Raw genomic sequence first — 19,600 nt, 5'->3', positions numbered from 1 at the left:
AGAAATCAGCCCTCGACAACTTAAGCGGAGGCAAAAGATTTTTTTGAAAAAATCCTTAAGCCCCGGGGTCACAATTTCAGCAAAAATCTGACTTTCGGCAGTTCACTCAAAAATGGTGCCCTATGGTTGCAAATGCTCCCCTGAAAGGTTTGGCGGTCAAAACAGAAGGCTTTTTATCACAGGACAAGAAATCAGCCCTCGACAACTTAACAGGCGGCAAAATATTTTTTTGAAAAAATCCCTAAGCCCCGGGGTCAAAATTTCAGCAAATATCTGACTTTCAGCAGGTCACTCAAAAATGGTGCCCAACGGTTGCAAATGCTCACCTGAAAGCTTTGGCGGTCGAAACAGAAGGCTTTTTATCACAGGACAAGAAATCAGCCCTCGACAACTTAACCAGAGGCAAAAGATTTTTTTGAAAAAATCCCTAAGCCCCGGGGTCACAATTTCAGCAGAAATCTGACTTTCGGCAGTTCACTCAAAAATGGTGCCCAACGGTTGGAAATGCTCCCCTGGAAAATTTGGTGGTCTAAACAGACGGCTTTTTTTCACAGGACAAGAAATCAGCCCTCGACAACTTAACAGGCGGCAAAATATTTTTTTGAAAAAATCCCTAAGCCCCGAGGTCACAATTTCAGCAAAAATCTGACTTTTGGCAGTTCACTCAAAAATGGTGCCATATGGTTCCAAATGCTCCTCTGAAACGTTTGGCGGTCTAAACAGAAGGCTTTTTATCACAGGAGAAGAAATCAGCCCTCGACAACTTAACCGGCGGCAAAAGATTTTTTTGAAAAAATCCCTAAGCCCCGGGGTCACAATTTCAGAAAAAATCTGACTTTCGGCAATTTACTCAAAAATGGTGCCATATGGTTGCAAATGCGACTCTGAAACGTTTGGCGGTCTAAACAGAAGGCGTTTCATCACAGGACAAGAAATCAGCCCTCGACAACTTAACCGGAGGCAAAAGATTTTTTTGAAAAAATCCCTAAGCCCCGGGGTCACAATTTCAGCAAAAATCTGACTTTCGGCAGTTCAATCAAAAATGGTGCCCTATGGTTGCAAATGCTCCCCTGAAAGGTTTGGCGGTCAAAACAGAAGGCTTTTCATCACAGGACAAGAAATCAGCCCTCGACAACTTAACTGGCGGGAAAAGATTTTTTTGAAAAAATTCCTAAGCCCCGGGGTCAAAATTTCAGCAAATATCTGACTTTCAGCAGGTCACTCAACAATGGTGCCCAACGGTTGCAAATGCTCACCTGAAAGGTTTGGCGGTCGAAACAGAAGGCTTTTTATCACAGGACAAGAAATCAGCCCTCGACAACTTAACTGGCGGGAAAAGATTTTTTTGAAAAAATTCCTAAGCCCCGGGGTCAAAATTTCAGCAAATATCTGACTTTCAGCAGGTCACTCAAAAATGGTGCCCAACGGTTGCAAATGCTCACCTGAAAGGTTTGGCAGTCGAAATAGACGGCTTTTTATCACAGGACAAGAAAGCAGCCCTCGACAACTTAACCGGAGGCAAAAGATTTTTTTGAAAAAATCCCTAAGTCCCGAGGTCACAATTTCAGCAATAATCTGACTTTCGGCAGTTCACTCAAAAATGGTGCCATATGGTTCCAAATGCTCCTCTGAAACGTTTGGCGGTCTAAACAGAAGGCGTTTCATCACAGGACAAGAAATCAGCCCTCAACAACTTAACCGGCGGCAAAAGATTTTTTTGAAAAAATCCCTAAGCCCCGGGGTCACAATTTCAGAAAAAATCTGACTTTCGGCAATTTACTCAAAAATGGTGCCATATGGTTGCAAATGCTCCTCTGAAACGTTTGGCGGTCTAAACAGAAGGCGTTTCATCACAGGACAAGAAATCAGCCCTCCACAACTTAACCGGAGGCAAAAGATTTTTTTGAAAAAATCCCTAAGCCCCGGGGTCACAATTTCAGCAAAAATCTGACTTATGGCAATTTACTCAAAAATGGTGCCCAACGGTTGCAAATGCTCCCCTGAAAGGTTTGGCGGTCGAAACAGAAGGCTTTTTATCAGAGGACAAGAAATCAGCCCTCGACAACTTAACTGGCGGAAAAAGATTTTTTTGAAAAAATTCCTAAGCCCCGGGGTCAAAATTTCAGCAAATATCTGACTTTCAGCAGGTCACTCAAAAATGGTGCCCAACGGTTGCAAATGCTCACCTGAAAGGTTTGGCGGTCGAAACAGAAGACTTTTTATCACAGGACAAGAAATCAGCCCTCGACAACTTAACCGGAGGCAAAAGATTTTTTTGAAAAAATCCCTAAGCCCCGGGGTCACAATTTCAGCAGAAATCTGACTTTTGGCAGTTCACTCAAAAATGGTGCCATATGGTTCCAAATGCTCCTCTGAAACGTTTGGCGGTCTAAACAGAAGGCTTTTTATCACAGGAGAAGAAATCATACCTCGACAACTTAACCGGCGGCAAAAGATTTTTTTGAAAAAATCCCTAAGCCCCGGGGTCACAATTTCAGCAAAAATCTGACTTTTGGCAATTTACTCAAAAATGGTGCCATATGGTGGCAAATGCTCCTCTGAAACGTTTGGCGGAATAAACAGAAGGCGTTTTATCACAGGACAAGAAATCAGCCCTCGACAACTTAACCGGAGGCAAAAGATTTTTTTGAAAAAATCCTTAAGCCCCGGGGTCACAATTTCAGCAAAAATCTGACTTTCGGCAGTTCACTCAAAAATGGTGCCCAACGGTTGCAAATGTTCCCCTGAAAGGTTTGGCGGTCGAAATAGACGGCTTTTTATCACAGGACAAGAAATCAGCCCTCCACAACTTAACCGGCGGCAAAAGATTTTTTTGAAAAAATCCCTAAGCCCCGAGGTCACAATTTCAGCAAAAATCTGACTTTTGGCAGTTCACTCAAAAATGGTACCATATGGTTCCAAATGCTCCTCTGAAACGTTTGGCGGTCTAAACAGAAGGCTTTTTATCACAGGACAAGAAATCAGCCCTCGACAAGTTAACTGGTGGAAAAAGATTTTTTTGAAAAAATCCCTAAGCCCCGAGGTCACAACTTCAGCAAAATTCTGAGTTTTGGCAGTTCGCTCAAAAATGGTGCCCTACGGTTGCAAATGCTCCCCTGAAAGGTTTGGCGGTCTAAACAGAAGGCTTTTTATCACAGGACAAGAAATCAGCCCTCGACAAGTTAACTGGCGGAAAAAGATTTTTTTGAAAAAATCCCTAAGCCCCGGGGTCACAATTTCAGCAAATATCTGACTTTCAGCAGTTCACTCAACAATGGTGCCCAGCGGTTGCAAATGCTCCCCTGAAAGGTTTGGCAGTCGAAAAACAAGGCTTTTTATCACAGGACAAGAAATCAGCCCTCGACAAGTTAACTGGCGGAAAAAGATTTTTTTTGAAAAAATCCCTAAGCCCCGGGGTCACAATTTCAGCAAAAATCTGACTTTCAGCAGTTCACTCAAAAATGGTGCCCAACGGTTGCAAATGCTCCCCTGAAAGGTTTGGCGGTCTAAACAGACGACTTTTTATCACAGGAGAAGAAATCAGCCCTCGACAACTTAAGTGGCGGCAAAAGATTTTTTTGAAAAAATCCCTAAGCCCCGGGGTCACAATTTCAGCAAAAATCTGACTTTTGGCAATTTACTCAAAAATGGTGCCCTACGGTTGCAAATGCTACCCTGAAAGGTTTGGCGGTCGAAACAGAAGGCTTTTTATCACAAGACAAGAAATCAGCCCTCGACAAATTAAGCGGCGGAATATGATTTTTTTGAAAAAATCCCTAAGCCCCGGGGTCACAATTTCAGCAAAAATCTGACTTACGGCAGTTCACTCAAAAATGGTGGCATATGGTTTTGCGGTCTAAACAGAAGGCTTTTTATCACAGGACAAGAAATCAGCCCTCGACAACTTAACAGGCGGCAAAATATTTTTTTGAAAAAATCCCTAAGCCCCGAGGTCACAATTTCAGCAAAAATCTGACTTTTGGCAATTTAATCAAAAATGGTGCCATATGCTTGCAAATGCTCCTCTGAAAGGTTTGGCGATCTAAACAGAAGGCTTTTTATCACAGGAGAAGAAATCAGCCCTCGACAACTTAACCGGAGGCAAAAGATTTTTTTGAAAAAATTCCTAAGCCCCGGGGTCAAAATTTCAGCAAAAATCTGACTTTCGGCAATTTACTCAAAAATGGTGCCCAACGGTTGCAAATGCTCCCCTGAAAAGTTTGGCGGTCGAAACAGAAGGCTTTTTATCACAGGACAAGAAATCAGCCCTTGATAACTAAACCGCAGGCAAATTTTTTTTTGAAAAAATCCCTAAGCCCCGGGCTCACAATTTCAGCAAAAATCTGACTTTTGGCAATTTACTCAAAAATGGTGCCATATGGTTGCAAATGCACCTCTGAAACGTTTGGCGGAATAAACAGAAGGGGTTTTATCACAGGATAAGAAATCAGCCCTTCACAACTTAACCGGCGGAAAAAGATTTTTCTGAAAAAATCCCTAAGCCCCGGGGTCACAATTTCAGCAAAAATCTGACTTTCGGCAGTTCACTCAAAAATGGTGCCCTACGGTTGCAAATGCTCCCCTGAAAGGTTTGGCGGTCAAAACAGAAGGCTTTTTATCACAGGACAAGAAATCAGCCCTCGACAACTTAACCGGAGGCAAAAGATTTTTTTGAAAAAATCCCTAAGCGCTGAGGTCACAATTTCAGCAAAAATCTGACTTTTGGCAATTTAATCAAAAATGGTGCCATATGCTTGCAAATGCTCCTCTGAAAGGTTTGGCGATCTAAACAGAAGGCTTTTTATCACAGGAGAAGAAATCAGCCCTCGACAACTTAACCGGAGGCAAAAGATTTTTTTGAAAAAATTCCTAAGCCCCGGGGTCAAAATTTCAGCAAATATCTGACTTTCAGCAGGTCACTCAAAAATGGTGCCATATGGTTCCAAATGCTCCTCCGAAAGGTTTGGCGGTCGAAACAGAAGGCTTTTTATCAGAGGACAAGAAATCAGCCCTCAACAACTTAACAGGCGGCAAAAGATTTTTTTGAAAAAATCCCTAAGCCCCGGGGTCACAAGTTCAGCAAAAATCTGACTTTCGGCAATTTACTCAAAAATGGTGCCCAACGGTTGCAAATACTCCCCTGAAAGGTTTGGCGGTCGAAACAGAAGGCTTTTTATCACAGGACAAGAAATCAGCCCTCGACAACTTAACCGGAGGCAAAAGATTTTTTTGAAAAAATCCCTAAGCCCCGGGGTCAAAATTTCAGCAAATATCTGACTTTCAGCAGGTCACTCAAAAATGGTGCCCAACGGTTGCAAATGCTCACCTGAAAGGTTTGGCGGTCGAAACAGAAGGCTTTTTATCACAGGACAAGAAATCAGCCCTCGACAACTTAACCGGCGGCAAAAGATTTTTTTGAAAAAATCCCTAAGCCCCGGCGTCACAATTTCAGCAGAAATCTGACTTTTGGCAGTTCACTCAAAAATGGTGCCATATGGTTCCAAATGCTCCTCTGAAACGTTTGGCGGTCTAAACAGAAGGCTTTTTATCACAGGAGAAGAAATCAGCCCTCGACAACTTAACCGGCGGCAAAAGATTTTTTTGAAAAAATCCCTAAGCCCCGGGGTCACAATTTCAGCAAAAATCTGACTTTTGGCAATTTACTCAAAAATGGTGCCATATGGTGGGAAATGCTCCTCTGAAACGTTTGGCGGAATAAACAGAAGGCGTTTTATCACAGGACAAGAAATCAGCCCTTGACAACTTAACCGGAGGCAAAAGATTTTTTTGAAAAAATCCTTAAGCCCCGGGGTCACAATTTCAGCAAAAATCTGACTTTCGGCAGTTCACTCAAAAATGGTGCCCAACGGTTGCAAAGGTTCCCCTGAAAGGTTTGGCGGTCGAAATAGACGGCTTTTTATCACAGGACAAGAAATCAGCCCTCCACAACTTAACCGGCGGCAAAAGATTTTTTTGAAAAAATCCCTAAGCCCCGAGGTCACAATTTCAGCAAAAATCTGACTTTTGGCAGTTCACTCAAAAATGGTACCATATGGATCCGAATGCTCCTCTGAAACGTTTGGCGGTCTAAACAGAAGGCTTTTTATCACAGGACAAGAAATCCGCCCTCGACAAGTTAACTGGCGGAAAAAGATTTTTTTGAAAAAATCCCTAAGCCCCGAGGTCACAATTTCAGCAAAATTCTGAGTTTCGGCAGTTCACTCAAAAATGGTGCCCTACGGTTGTAAATGCTCCCCTGAAAGGTTGGCGGTCTAAACAGAAGGCTTTTTATCACAGGACAAGAAATCAGCCCTCGACAACTTAACTGGCGGAAAAAGATTTTTTTGAAAAAATCCCTAAGCCCCGGGGTCACAATTTCAGCAAAAATCTTACTTTCGGCAGTTCACTCAAAAATGGTGCCCAACGGTTGCAAATGCTCCCCTGAAAGGTTTGGCAGTCGAAAAACAAGGCTTTTTATCACAGGACAAGAAATCAGCCCTCGACAACTTAACCGGAGGCAAAAGATTTTTTTTGAAAAAATCCCTAAGCCCCGGGGTCACAATTTCAGCAAAAATCTGACTTTCAGCAGTTCACTCAAAATGGTGCCCAACGGTTGCAAATGCTCCCCTGAAAAGTTTGACGGTCGAAATATAAGGCTTTTTATCACAGAAGAAATCAGCCCTCGACAACTTAAGTGGCGGCAAAAGATTTTTTTAAAAAAATCCCTAAGCCCCGGGGTCAGAATTTCAGCAAAAATCTGACTTTTGGCAATTTACTCAAAAATGGTGCCCTACGGTTGCAAATGCTACCCTGAAAGGTTTGGCGGTCGAAACAGAAGGCTTTTTATCACAAGACAAGAAATCAGCCCTCGACAAATTAAGCGGCGGAATATGATTTTTTTGAAAAAATCCCTAAGCCCCGGGGTCACAATTTCAGCAAAAATCTGACTTACGGCAGTTCACTCAAAAATGGTGGCATATGGTTCCAAATGCCCCTCTGAAACGTTTTGCGGTCTAAACAGAAGGCTTTTTATCACAGGACAAGAAATCAGCCCTCGACAACTTAACAGGCGGCAAAAGATTTTTTTGAAAAAATCCCTAAGCCCCGAGGTCACAATTTCAGCAAAAATCTGACTTTTGGCAGTTCACTCAAAAATGGTGCCATATGGTTGCAAATGCTCCTCTGAAACGTTTGGCGGTCTAAACAGAAGGCGTTTCATCACAGGACAAGAAATCAGCCCTCGACAACTTAACCGGAGGCAAAAGATTTTTTTGAAAAAATCCCTAAGCCCCGAGGTCACAATTTCAGCAAAAATCTGACTTTTGGCAATTTACTCAAAAATGGTGCCCAACGGTTGCAAATGCTCCCCTGAAAGGTTTGGCGGTCGAAACAGAAGGCTTTTTATCAGAGGACAAGAAATCAGCCCTCGACAACTTAACTGGCGGAAAAAGATTTTTTTGAAAAAATTCCTAAGCCCCGGGGTCAAAATTTCAGCAAATATCTGACTTTCAGCAGGTCACTCAAAAATGGTGCCCAACGGTTGCAAATGCTCACCTGAAAGGTTTGGCGGTCGAAACAGAAGGCTTTTTATCACAGGAGAAGAAATCAGCCCTCGACAACTTAACCGGCGGCAAAAGATTTTTTTGAAAAAATCCCTAAATATTTCACAATTTCAGCAGAAATCTGACTTTTGGCAGTTCACTCAAAAATAGTGCCATATGGTTCCAAATGCTCCTCTGAAACGTTTGGCGGTCTAAACAGAAGGCTTTTTATCACAGGAGAAGAAATCAGCCCTCGACAACTTAACCGGCGGCAAAAGATTTTTTTGAAAAAATCCCTAAGCCCCGGGGTCACAATTTCAGCAAAAATCTGACTTTTGGCAATTTACTCAAAAATGGTGCCATATGGTGGGAAATGCTCCTCTGAAACATTTGGCGGAATAAACAGAAGGCGTTTTATCACAGGACAAGAAATCAGCCCTCGACAACTTAACCGGAGGCAAAAGATTTTTTTGAAAAAATCCTTAAGCCCCGGGGTCACAATTTCAGCAAAAATCTGACTTTTGGCAATTTACTCAAAAATGGTGCCATATGGTGGGAAATGCTCCTCTGAAACGTTTGGCGGAATAAACAGAAGGCGTTTTATCACAGGACAAGAAATCAGCCCTCGACAACTTAACCGGAGGCAAAAGATTTTTTTGAAAAAATCCTTAAGCCCCGGGGTCACAATTTCAGCAAAAATCTGACTTTCGGCAGTTCACTCAAAAATGGTGCCCAACGGTTGCAAATGTTCCCCTGAAAGGTTTGCCGGTCGAAATAGACGGCTTTTTATCACAGGACAAGAAATCAGCCCTCCACAACTTAAACGGCGGCAAAAGATTTTTTTGAAAAAATCCCTAAGCCCCGAGGTCACAATTTCAGCAAAAATCTGACTTTTGGCAGTTCACTCAAAAATGGTGCCATATGGTTCCAAATGCTCCTCTGAAACGTTTGGCGGTCTAAACAGAAGGCTTTTTATCACAGGACAAGAAATCAGCCCTCGACAACTTAACCAGCGGCAAAAGATTTTTTTGAAAAAATCCCTAAGCCCCGGGGTCACAATTTCAGAAAAAATCTGACTTTCGGCAATTTACTCAAAAATGGTGCCATATGGTTGCAAATGCTCCTCTGAAACGTTTGGCGGTCTAAACAGAAGGCGTTTCATCACAGGACAAGAAATCAGCCCTCGATAACTTAACCGGAGGCAAAAGATTTTTTTGAAAAAATCCCTAAGCCCCGGGGTCACAATTTCAGCAAAAATCTGACTTTTGGCAATTTACTCAAAAATGGTGCCCAACGGTTGCAAATGCTCCCCTGAAAGGTTTGGCGGTCGAAACAGAAGGCTTTTTATCAGAGGACAAGAAATCAGCCCTCGACAACTTAACTGGCGGAAAAAGATTTTTTTGAAAAAATTCCTAAGCCCCGGGGTCACAATTTCAGCAAATATCTGACTTTCAGCAGGTCACTCAAAAATGGTGCCCAACGGTTGCAAATGCTCACCTGAAAGGTTTGGCGGTCGAAACAGAAGGCTTTTTATCACAGGACAAGAAATCAGCCCTCGACAACTTAACCGGAGGCAAAAGATTTTTTTGAAAAAATCCCTAAGCCCCGGGGTCACAATTTCAGCAGAAATCTGACTTTTGGCAATTCACTCAAAAATGGTGCCATATGGTTCCAAATGCTCCTCTGAAACGTTTGGCGGTCTAAACAGAAGGCTTTTTATCACAGGAGAAGAAATCAGCCCTCGACAACTTAACTGGCGGCAAAAGATTTTTTTGAAAAAATCCCTAAGCCCCGGGGTCACAATTTCAGCAAAAATCTGACTTTTGGCAATTTACTAAAAAATGGTGCCATATGGTGGGAAATGCTCCTCTGAAACGTTTGGCGGTCGAAACAGAAGGCTTTTTATCACAGGACAAGAAATCAGCCCTCGACAACTTAACAGGCGGCAAAAGATTTTTTTGAAAAAATCCCTAAGCCCCGGGGTCACAATTTCAGGAAAAATCTGACTTTCGGCAATTTACTCAAAAATGGTACCATATACTTGCAAATGCTCCTCTGAAAGGTTTGGCGGTCGAAACAGAAGGCTTTTTATCAGAGGACAAGAAATCAGCCCTCGACAACTTAACAGGCGGCAAAAGATTTTTTTGAAAAAATCCTTAAGCCCTGAGGTTACAATTTCAGCAAGAATCTGACTTTTGACAATTTACTCAAAAATGGTGCCATATGGTTGCAAATGCACCTCTGAAACGTTTGGCGGAATAAACAGAAGGGGTTTTATCACAGGACAAGAAATCAGCCCTTGACAACTTAACTGGCGGAAAAAGATTTTTTTGAGAAAATTCCTAAGCCCCGGGGTCACAATTTCAGCAGAAATCTGACTTTCGGCAGTTCACTCAAAAATGGTGCCCAACGGTTGGAAATGCTCCCCTGAAATGTTTGGCGGTCGAAACAGAAGGCTTTTTATCACAGGACAAGAAATCAGCCCTCGACAAATTAAGTGGCGGAAAATCTTTTTTTTGAAAAAATCCCTAAGCCCCGGGGTCACAATTTCAGCAAATATCTGACTTTCAGCAGGTCATTTAAAAATGGTGCCCAACGGTTGCAAATGCTCCCCTGAAAGGTTTGGCGGTTGAAACAGAAGGCGTTTCATCACAAGACAAGAAATCAGCCCTCGACAACTTAACCGGAGGCAAAAGATTTTTTTGAAAACATCCCTAAGCCCCGGGGTCACAATTTCAGCAAAAATCTGACTTTTGGCAATTTACTGAAAAATGGTGTCATATGGTGGCAAATGCTCCCCTGAAACGTTTGGCGGTCTAAACAGAAGGCGTTTCATCACAAGACAAGAAATCAGCCATCGACAACTTAACCGGAGGCAAAAGATTTTTTTGAAAAAATCCCTAAGCCCCGGGGTCACAATTTCAGCAAAAATCTGACTTTTGGCAATTTACTCAAAAATGGTGCAATACGGTTGCAAATGCTACCCTGAAAGGTTTGGCGGTCGAAACAGAAGGCTTTTTATCACAAGACAAGAAATCAGCCCTCGACAAATTAAGCGGCGGAAAATGATTTTTTTGAAAAAATCCCTAAGCCCCGGGGTCACAATTTCAGCAAAAATCTGACTTACGGCAGTTCACTCAAAAATGGTGCCCTAGGGTTGCAAATGCTCCTCTGAAAGGTTTGGCGATCTAAACAGAAGGCTTTTTATCACAGGAGAAGAAATCAGCCCTCGACAACTTAACCGGCGGCAAAAGATTTTTTTGAAAAAATCCCTAAGCCCCGGGGTCACAATTTCAGAAAAAATCTGACTTTTGGCAGTTCACTCAAAAATGGTGCCCTACGGTTGCAAATGCTCCCCTGAAAGGTTTGGCGGTCAAAACAGAAGGCTTTTTATCACAGGACAAGAAATCAGCCCTCGACAACTTGACCGGCGGCAAAAGATTTTTTTGAAAAAATCCCTAAGCCCCGGGCTCACCATTTCAGCAAAATATCTGACTTTTGGCAATTTACTCAAAAATGGTGCCATATGGTTGCAAATGCTCCTCTGAAACGTTTGGCGGTCTAAACAGAAGGCGTTTCATCACAAGACAAGAAATCAGCCCTCGACAACTTAACCGGAGGCAAAAGATTTTTTTGAAAAAATCCCTTATCCCCGCGGTCACAATTTCAGGAAAAATCTGACTTTCGGCAATTTACTCAAAAATGGTGCCCAACGGTTGCAAATGCTCCCCTGAAAAGTTTGGCGGTCGAAATATAAGGCTTTTTATCACAGGACAAGAAATCAGCCCTCGACAACTTAACCGGAGGCAAAAGATTTTTTTGAAAAAATCCTTAAGCCCCGGGGTCACAATTTCAGCAAAAATCTGACTTTCGGCAGTTCACTCAAAAATGGTGCCCAACGGTTGCAAATGTTCCCCTGAAAGGTTTGCCGGTCGAAATAGACGGCTTTTTATCACAGGACAAGAAATCAGCCCTCCACAACTTAAACGGCGGCAAAAGATTTTTTTGAAAAAATCCCTAAGCCCCGAGGTCACAATTTCAGCAAAAATCTGACTTTTGGCAGTTCACTCAAAAATGGTGCCATATGGTTCCAAATGCTCCTCTGAAACGTTTGGCGGTCTAAACAGAAGGCTTTTTATCACAGGACAAGAAATCAGCCCTCGACAACTTAACCAGCGGCAAAAGATTTTTTTGAAAAAATCCCTAAGCCCCGGGGTCACAATTTCAGAAAAAATCTGACTTTCGGCAATTTACTCAAAAATGGTGCCATATGGTTGCAAATGCTCCTCTGAAACGTTTGGCGGTCTAAACAGAAGGCGTTTCATCACAGGACAAGAAATCAGCCCTCGATAACTTAACCGGAGGCAAAAGATTTTTTTGAAAAAATCCCTAAGCCCCGGGGTCACAATTTCAGCAAAAATCTGACTTTTGGCAATTTACTCAAAAATGGTGCCCAACGGTTGCAAATGCTCCCCTGAAAGGTTTGGCGGTCGAAACAGAAGGCTTTTTATCAGAGGACAAGAAATCAGCCCTCGACAACTTAACTGGCGGAAAAAGATTTTTTTGAAAAAATTCCTAAGCCCCGGGGTCACAATTTCAGCAAATATCTGACTTTCAGCAGGTCACTCAAAAATGGTGCCCAACGGTTGCAAATGCTCACCTGAAAGGTTTGGCGGTCGAAACAGAAGGCTTTTTATCACAGGACAAGAAATCAGCCCTCGACAACTTAACCGGAGGCAAAAGATTTTTTTGAAAAAATCCCTAAGCCCCGGGGTCACAATTTCAGCAGAAATCTGACTTTTGGCAATTCACTCAAAAATGGTGCCATATGGTTCCAAATGCTCCTCTGAAACGTTTGGCGGTCTAAACAGAAGGCTTTTTATCACAGGAGAAGAAATCAGCCCTCGACAACTTAACTGGCGGCAAAAGATTTTTTTGAAAAAATCCCTAAGCCCCGGGGTCACAATTTCAGCAAAAATCTGACTTTTGGCAATTTACTAAAAAATGGTGCCATATGGTGGGAAATGCTCCTCTGAAACGTTTGGCGGTCGAAACAGAAGGCTTTTTATCACAGGACAAGAAATCAGCCCTCGACAACTTAACAGGCGGCAAAAGATTTTTTTGAAAAAATCCCTAAGCCCCGGGGTCACAATTTCAGGAAAAATCTGACTTTCGGCAATTTACTCAAAAATGGTACCATATACTTGCAAATGCTCCTCTGAAAGGTTTGGCGGTCGAAACAGAAGGCTTTTTATCAGAGGACAAGAAATCAGCCCTCGACAACTTAACAGGCGGCAAAAGATTTTTTTGAAAAAATCCTTAAGCCCTGAGGTTACAATTTCAGCAAGAATCTGACTTTTGACAATTTACTCAAAAATGGTGCCATATGGTTGCAAATGCACCTCTGAAACGTTTGGCGGAATAAACAGAAGGGGTTTTATCACAGGACAAGAAATCAGCCCTTGACAACTTAACTGGCGGAAAAAGATTTTTTTGAGAAAATTCCTAAGCCCCGGGGTCACAATTTCAGCAGAAATCTGACTTTCGGCAGTTCACTCAAAAATGGTGCCCAACGGTTGGAAATGCTCCCCTGAAATGTTTGGCGGTCGAAACAGAAGGCTTTTTATCACAGGACAAGAAATCAGCCCTCGACAAATTAAGTGGCGGAAAATCTTTTTTTTTAAAAAATCCCTAAGCCCCGGGGTCACAATTTCAGCAAATATCTGACTTTCAGCAGGTCATTTAAAAATGGTGCCCAACGGTTGCAAATGCTCCCCTGAAAGGTTTGGCGGTTGAAACAGAAGGCGTTTCATCACAAGACAAGAAATCAGCCCTCGACAACTTAACCGGAGGCAAAAGATTTTTTTGAAAACATCCCTAAGCCCCGGGGTCACAATTTCAGCAAAAATCTGACTTTTGGCAATTTACTGAAAAATGGTGTCATATGGTGGCAAATGCTCCCCTGAAACGTTTGGCGGTCTAAACAGAAGGCGTTTCATCACAAGACAAGAAATCAGCCATCGACAACTTAACCGGAGGCAAAAGATTTTTTTGAAAAAATCCCTAAGCCCCGGGGTCACAATTTCAGCAAAAATCTGACTTTTGGCAATTTACTCAAAAATGGTGCAATACGGTTGCAAATGCTACCCTGAAAGGTTTGGCGGTCGAAACAGAAGGCTTTTTATCACAAGACAAGAAATCAGCCCTCGACAAATTAAGCGGCGGAAAATGATTTTTTTGAAAAAATCCCTAAGCCCCGGGGTCACAATTTCAGCAAAAATCTGACTTACGGCAGTTCACTCAAAAATGGTGCCCTAGGGTTGCAAATGCTCCTCTGAAAGGTTTGGCGATCTAAACAGAAGGCTTTTTATCACAGGAGAAGAAATCAGCCCTCGACAACTTAACCGGCGGCAAAAGATTTTTTTGAAAAAATCCCTAAGCCCCGGGGTCACAATTTCAGAAAAAATCTGACTTTTGGCAGTTCACTCAAAAATGGTGCCCTACGGTTGCAAATGCTCCCCTGAAAGGTTTGGCGGTCAAAACAGAAGGCTTTTTATCACAGGACAAGAAATCAGCCCTCGACAACTTGACCGGCGGCAAAAGATTTTTTTGAAAAAATCCCTAAGCCCCGGGCTCACCATTTCAGCAAAATATCTGACTTTTGGCAATTTACTCAAAAATGGTGCCATATGGTTGCAAATGCTCCTCTGAAACGTTTGGCGGTCTAAACAGAAGGCGTTTCATCACAAGACAAGAAATCAGCCCTCGACAACTTAACCGGAGGCAAAAGATTTTTTTGAAAAAATCCCTTATCCCCGCGGTCACAATTTCAGGAAAAATCTGACTTTCGGCAATTTACTCAAAAATGGTGCCCAACGGTTGCAAATGCTCCCCTGAAAAGTTTGGCGGTCGAAATATAAGGCTTTTTATCACAGGACAAGAAATCAGCCCTCGACAACTTAACAGGCGGCAAAAGATTTTTTTGAAAAAATCCCTAAGCCCCGAGGTCACAATTTCAGCAAAAATCTGACTTTTGACAATTTACTCAAAAATGGTGCCATATGGTTGCAAATGCACCTCTGAAACGTTTGGCGGAATAAACAGAAGGGGTTTTATCACAGGACAAGAAATCAGCCCTTGACAACTTAACTGGCGGAAAAAGATTTTTTTGAGAAAATTCCTAAGCCCCGGGGTCACAATTTCAGCAGAAATCTGACTTTCGGCAGTTCAGTCAAAAATGGTGCCCAACGGTTGGAAATGCTCCCCTGAAAGGTTTGGCGGTCGAAACAGAAGGCTTTTTATCACAGGACAAGAAATCAGCCCTCGACAAATTAAGTGGCGGAAAATCTTTTTTTTGAAAAAATCCCTAAGCCCCGGGGTCACAATTTCAGCAAATATCTGACTTTCAGCAGGTCACTCAAAAATGGTGCCATATGGTTCCAAATGCTCCTCTGAAAGGTTTGGCGGTCGAAACAGAAGGCTTTTTATCAGAGGACAAGAAATCAGCCCTCGACAACTTAACAGGCGGCAAAAGATTTTTTTGAAAAAATCCCTAAGCCCCGGGGTCACAATTTCAGCAAAAATCTGACTTTTGGCAATTTACTCAAAACTGGTGCCATATGGTGGCAAATGCTCCTCTGAAACGTTTGGCGGAATAAACAGAAGGCGTTTTATCACAGGACAAGAAATCAGCCCTCGACAACTTAACCGGAGGCATAAGATTTTTTTGAAAAAATCCCTAAGCCGCAGGGTCACAATTTCAGCAAAAATCTGACTTTCGGCAGTTCACTCAAAAATGGTGCCCAATGGTTGCAAATGCTCCCCTGAAAGGTTTGGCGGTCGAAACAGAAGGCTTTTTATCACAAGACAAGAAATCAGCCCTCGACAAATTAAGCGGCGGAAAATGATTTTTTTGAAAAAATCCCTAAGCCCCGGGGTCACAATTTCAGCAAATATCTGACTTTCAGCAGGTCACTCAAAAATGGTGCCCAACGGTTGCAAATGCTCCCCTGAAAGGTTTGGCGGTTGAAACAGAAGGCTTTTTATCACAGGACAAGAAATCAGCCCTCGACAACTTAACCGGAGGCAAAAGATTTTTTTGAAAAAATCCGTAAGCCCCGGGGTCACAATTTCAGCAAAAATCTGACTTTCGGCAATTTACTCAAAAATGGTGCAATACGGTTGCAAATGCTACCCTGAAAGGTTTGGCGGTCGAAACAGAAGGCTTTTTATCACAAGACAAGAAATCAGCCCTCGACAAATTAAGCGGCGGAAAATGATTTTTTTGAAAAAATCCCTAAGCCCCGGGGTCACAATTTCAGCAAAAATCTGACTTACGGCAGTTCACTCAAAAATGGTGGCATATGGTTCCAAATGCTCCTCTGAAACGTTTGGCGGTCGAAACAGAAGGCTTTTTATCACAGGACAAGAAATCAGCCCTCGACAACTTAACAGGCGGCAAAAGATTTTTTTGAAAAAATCCCTAAGCCCCGGGGTCACAATTTCAGCAAAAATCTTACTTTCGGCAGTTCACTCAAAAATGGTGCCCAACGGTTGCAAATGTCCCCCTGAAAGGTTTGGCGGTCGAAATAGACGGCTTTTTATCACAGGACAAGAAATCAGCCCTCGACAACTTAACCGGAGGCAAAAGATTTTTTTGAAAAAATTCCTAAGCCCCGGGGTCACAATTTCAGCAAAAATCTGACTTTTGGCAGTTCACTCAAAAATGGTGCCATATGGTTCCAAATGCTCCTCTGAAACGTTTGGCGGTCTAAACAGAAGGCTTTTTATCACAGGAGAAGAAATCAGCCCTTGACAACTTAACCGGAGGCAAAAGATTTTTTTGAAAAAATCCCTAAGCCCCGGAGTCACAATTTCAACAAAAATCTGACTTTTGGCAATTTACTGAAAAATGGTGCCATGTGGTTGCAAATGCTCCTCTGAAACGTTTGGCGGTCTAAACAGAAGGCATTTCATCACAAGACAAGAAATCAGCCATCGACAACTTAACCGGGGGCAAAATATTTTTTTGAAAAAATCCCTAAGCCCCGGGGTCACAATTTCAGCAAAAATCTGACTTTTGGCAATTTACTGAAAAATGGTGCCATATGGTGTCAAATGCTCCCCTGAAACGTTTGGCGGAATAAACAGAAGGCGTTTTATCACAGAACAAGAAATCAGCCCTCGACAACTTAACCGGAGGCAAAAGATTTTTTTGAAAAAATCCCTAAGCCCCGGGGTCACAATTTCAGCAAAAATCTGACTTTTGGCAATTTACTCAAAAATGGTGCCATATTGTTGCAAATGCTCCTCTGAAACATTTGGCGGTCTAAACAGAAGACTTTTTATCACAGCACAAGAAATCAGCCCTCGACAACTTAAGTGGTGGAAAAAGATTTTTTTGAAAAAATCCCTAAGCCCAGGGGTCACAATTTCAGCAAATATCTGACTTTCAGCAGGTCACTCAAAAATGGTGTCCAACGGTTGCAAATGCTCCCCTGAAAGGTTTGGCGGTTGAAACAGAAGGCTTTTTATCACAGGACAAGAAATCAGCCCTCGACAACTTAACCGGAGGCAAAAGATTTTTTTGAAAAAATCCCTAAGCCCCGGGGTCACAATTTCAGCAAAAATCTGACTTTCGGCAATTTACTCAAAAATGGTGCCAAACGGTTGCAAATGCTCCCCTGAAAAGTTTGACGGTCGAAATATAAGGCTTTTTATCACTGGACAAGAAATCAGCCCTCAACAACTTAACCGGCGGCAAAAGATTTTTTTGAAAAAATCCCTTATCCCCGCGGTCACAATTTCAGCAAATATCTGACTTTCAGCAGGTCACTCAAAAATGGTGCCCAACGGTTGCAAATGCTCCCCTGAAAGGTTTGGCGGTCAAAACAGAAGGCTTTTTATCACAGGACAAGAAATCAGCCCTCGACAACTTGACCGGCGGCAAAAGATTTTTTTGAAAAAATCCCTAAGCCCCGGGCTCACCATTTCAGCAAAATATCTGACTTTTGGCAATTTACTCAAAAATGGTGCCATATGGTTGCAAATGCTCCTCTGAAACGTTTGGCGGTCTAAACAGAAGGCGTTTCATCACAGGACAAGAAATCAGCCCTTGACAACTTAACTGGCGGAAAAAGATTTTTTTGAGAAAATTCCTAAGCCCCGGGGTCACAATTTCAGCAGAAATCTGACTTTCGGCAGTTCAGTCAAAAATGGTGCCCAACGGTTGGAAATGCTCCCCTGAAAGGTTTGGCGGTCAAAACAGAAGGCTTTTTATCACAGGACAAGAAATCAGCCCTCGACAACTTGACCGGCGGCAAAAGATTTTTTTGAAAAAATCCCTAAGCCCCGGGCTCACCATTTCAGCAAAATATCTGACTTTTGGCAATTTACTCAAAAATGGTGCCATATGGTTGCAAATGCTCCTCTGAAACGTTTGGCGGTCTAAACAGAAGGCGTTTCATCACAAGACAAGAAATCAGCCCTCGACAACTTAACCGGAGGCAAAAGATTTTTTTGAAAAAATCCCTTATCCCCGCGGTCACAATTTCAGGAAAAATCTGACTTTCGGCAATTTACTCAAAAATGGTGCCCAACGGTTGCAAATGCTCCCCTGAAAAGTTTGGCGGTCGAAATATAAGGCTTTTTATCACAGGACAAGAAATCAGCCCTCGACAACTTAACAGGCGGCAAAAGATTTTTTTGAAAAAATCCCTAAGCCCCGAGGTCACAATTTCAGCAAAAATCTGACTTTTGACAATTTACTCAAAAATGGTGCCATATGGTTGCAAATGCACCTCTGAAACGTTTGGCGGAATAAACAGAAGGGGTTTTATCACAGGACAAGAAATCAGCCCTTGACAACTTAACTGGCGGAAAAAGATTTTTTTGAGAAAATTCCTAAGCCCCGGGGTCACAATTTCAGCAGAAATCTGACTTTCGGCAGTTCAGTCAAAAATGGTGCCCAACGGTTGGAAATGCTCCCCTGAAAGGTTTGGCGGTCGAAACAGAAGGCTTTTTATCACAGGACAAGAAATCAGCCCTCGACAAATTAAGTGGCGGAAAATCTTTTTTTTGAAAAAATCCCTAAGCCCCGGGGTCACAATTTCAGCAAATATCTGACTTTCAGCAGGTCACTCAAAAATGGTGCCATATGGTTCCAAATGCTCCTCTGAAAGGTTTGGCGGTCGAAACAGAAGGCTTTTTATCAGAGGACAAGAAATCAGCCCTCGACAACTTAACAGGCGGCAAAAGATTTTTTTGAAAAAATCCCTAAGCCCCGGGGTCACAATTTCAGCAAAAATCTGACTTTTGGCAATTTACTCAAAACTGGTGCCATATGGTGGCAAATGCTCCTCTGAAACGTTTGGCGGAATAAACAGAAGGCGTTTTATCACAGGACAAGAAATCAGCCCTCGACAACTTAACCGGAGGCATAAGATTTTTTTGAAAAAATCCCTAAGCCGCAGGGTCACAATTTCAGCAAAAATCTGACTTTCGGCAGTTCACTCAAAAATGGTGCCCAATGGTTGCAAATGCTCCCCTGAAAGGTTTGGCGGTCGAAACAGAAGGCTTTTTATCACAAGACAAGAAATCAGCCCTCGACAAATTAAGCGGCGGAAAATGATTTTTTTGAAAAAATCCCTAAGCCCCGGGGTCACAATTTCAGCAAATATCTGACTTTCAGCAGGTCACTCAAAAATGGTGCCCAACGGTTGCAAATGCTCCCCTGAAAGGTTTGGCGGTTGAAACAGAAGGCTTTTTATCACAGGACAAGAAATCAGCCCTCGACAACTTAACCGGAGGCAAAAGATTTTTTTGAAAAAATCCGTAAGCCCCGGGGTCACAATTTCAGCAAAAATCTGACTTTCGGCAATTTACTCAAAAATGGTGCAATACGGTTGCAAATGCTACCCTGAAAGGTTTGGCGGTCGAAACAGAAGGCTTTTTATCACAAGACAAGAAATCAGCCCTCGACAAATTAAGCGGCGGAAAATGATTTTTTTGAAAAAATCCCTAAGCCCCGGGGTCACAATTTCAGCAAAAATCTGACTTAC

The sequence above is a fragment of the Podarcis raffonei genome, chromosome 8 (genome assembly GCF_027172205.1).
Source record: "Podarcis raffonei isolate rPodRaf1 chromosome 8, rPodRaf1.pri, whole genome shotgun sequence".
In the NCBI taxonomy this organism is placed as follows: Eukaryota; Metazoa; Chordata; class Lepidosauria; order Squamata; family Lacertidae; genus Podarcis; species Podarcis raffonei.
The sequence above is the reverse complement of the archived record's forward strand: the minus strand, read 5'-3'. Positions refer to the sequence as shown.